Raw genomic sequence first — 2,959 nt, 5'->3', positions numbered from 1 at the left:
CTCATACGGCTCCGGGGGGTGAATAAAGGACTCCTGTAGTGAATCCATGTGTTTTTTAAAGAAATATCCATATTTCAAACGTAATAAACACTTTTCTCTCACTTCTGAGCAAATCAATGCACTTGTGTAAGAAAAATATCCATATTTACAACTTAATAAACCGTAATCTCTAGCTTCCGCTAACTGTTGTACTGTGTTCACAAGAGAGTGGCGTTCCAGCAGGTGACGTAGAAAGTAGTGCGAGCTCCTGTGAGAATATGCTTGTCTTGTGACAGACTGGGAGTCTCGTCTCCTCTTGGCTTATATTGAAATCCTCCAACATTTTTCTTTGCAAATCCTCGGTTTGTACTTCTAATTCGTGACCGGCATTTTGTTTTGTTCTCTCTCCGCATTCGTCACTAATCACGCAACACTGACGTGCTGCGTCATCCGCCGGCACGGCTTCCATGTATGACAGATACCGGAAGTGAGAGAAAAGTGTTTATTAGGTTTGAAATATGGACATTTTTCTTACAAAAACACATGGATTCGCTACAGGGGGCCTTAATTCACCCCCCGGAGCAGTGTGCGGCACGTTTTATTATGGATGCGCGCACTTTATTTGACGACTTGTGGACTGTTCAACTGCAACACCCGCTGACTGCAATGATAGAGCTTGGAATAGCCAGGACAATTTTTAGTCAGTCTAATTTTAATTTTTGGGTGAGCTAACCCTTTAAGGTCTTACACATTTTTGCTTTTCTGTTAAATTTAGGTTTTTTTTTTTTTTGGAGTATTAATTGAGTTTTATCTAATAATATCAATTATCCATGGTCCAATATTGTTTTGGACCCCACTGACTTTCAATTCAATGTATGGTCAAAAACAATTGCAACATTCTTCACAATATTTATTTATATCATTTTGATTAACTATCCACTTTAAGGTCATAAATTTCATTAAAATGTTATTATGCAAATTATTATTCTATTATGCAAAAGTAGCTAGAAAATCAATATGCTGAATAGGTCATGCAGTAACTCTCATTTGTAATTTAACTTCTAAACCCTGGTATCGTTCCTGCAGCCCAAAGTGCTAGCAATGTCAAGGTCATGCATGGGTTTGATTCCCAGAGCATCAAAAAAATAAAAGTGTAACTTGAATGCAATGCAATCTCCTGAACATAAATGCATAAATATAAATGTATTGACCAATCAGCATTCAGGAACTGGATGTGCTTTAAGAATGATGTACAGTTAGAACAGTAAAATAAATATTTTAAAAGGAAGGAGAATTGCTTTGTTTTGTGTTGACATTAAATACTCATGCATTTAAACAGTATTTTGGCACTAGCCAAATTAGGTAGATTCCAACATGGACACGTTGCATGATATGAAACAACGAAAACCTAGACAATTAAAGGTAAAAATAAAATAAAAATACAACCCAGATGACATTAAATACAGGTTCACTTGCAGCCAGGATAACTGTACAGTGCTGACAGTACTCTTTTGCAAAGTGAATTACAGGCTGCTGAGAGCACAGAACCACTGAGATTCAAGAGACAGTCTGTGTCATATTAATAATTCTGTTGGGCCTGCAGTTTGTGGTCATATAGGCCTAGTGAACAAACTGAAATATGTATTAATATACATACATTTTGTTTATTTTTATAAGCTAACTTTACTGTGTTTGGTAATGGTTCACTACTCAATGTCCAACTGAGAGGAAAAAAAAAAAAGTTGAGAGCCACTTCTTCAGGCTTAAAAAAAGCAGATTTTTCTTAAAGTGCTTAAAAATGTAAATTACAGTACATTAATCTAACCAACTAGAAAATGAAATATTCATCATTCTCTAACAATGACTTTACATAGCATGTGATTAAGCAGTGCTGCAGGAGAATGTCAAACAGCTGAGGACAGTGTCCCCTAGTGGAAATCCCAAATAAAACCCAAAGGACTCTCCACTACTGTGTAAAATGGAACATTAAGATTCCTAACAATCAAATAAACAGCATCAGTGAGTGTAAAATTCTCTGAATCTCTGGCAGTTATGACTGTAATGCACATCATTTCCTCTAACTTCCTTTACGGTCTTGTTTTTTTTTTTCCTTCTAATTTATGCATTTTAATGAGTGCATTTTTCTAATGCATATGTATTAGTATTGGTGCCTGCTTAAGCCTAGGAGGAGATGCATGGAGGATGAAGGAGTCAGTGATTCATCCCTCCCAGATGAGCTCAGGAGATTCTATCCATCATTTTATAATTGCCATGGCACATGCTCTTACTTTTACCCTGAAAAAAAAAAAATCAAACTACAGCGTACACAATATAGAAAACACACTTTAAAACACCATTTAATTACACAGTAAGTGATTAGGGAATTAAACAAACAAAAAAAGGAAACAATTTCCAACTTGTCACGCTATAATTTATCCTTTTCAAACATGTCACATACTGTGTACATTATTGTTTCTCCTCTATGCCCTGCCTTTCTGAAACGCGTCGATTTTTACAAAGCTCATCGGTCTGAAAAGCGAGGTGTGCTCTGATTGGCCAGCTATTCAGTGTGTTGTGATTGGCTGAATACCTCAAGCGTGTGACGGAAATGTTACGCCCCTTACCATATTGTGATGCCTTGTCCGGCCGGAGCGACGAGAAAAAAACATTAAAACCCATTATAAACGAGGCACTTGCTGCATCCAGTGGGGACACAATTACGGATTATAATGACTTAAAGGGGTCATATGATGCGATTTCAAGTTTTCATATGTTACACCAAATACACAAAATAATGATCTTTAAAAAAGCATCATATGACCCCTTTAAGGGCCGTTCACATGTCGTGCCTTAAAACGCGTGGAAAACGCTTGGCGCTTGCGCTCCAGAGGCGTCTGCCGTTGCTAAGCAACCATGACCTGCGCACTTCATGAAGACGCGGAAGTTTCAGCAAAGGATAAATGTATTTGAAGCACTAAAA

Source organism: Sinocyclocheilus anshuiensis, unplaced genomic scaffold (genome assembly GCF_001515605.1).
Source record: "Sinocyclocheilus anshuiensis isolate Anshui unplaced genomic scaffold, SAMN03320099.WGS_v1.1 scaffold1630, whole genome shotgun sequence".
Classification (NCBI taxonomy): domain Eukaryota; kingdom Metazoa; phylum Chordata; class Actinopteri; order Cypriniformes; family Cyprinidae; genus Sinocyclocheilus; species Sinocyclocheilus anshuiensis.
Note: the sequence above shows the minus strand (reverse complement) of the source record.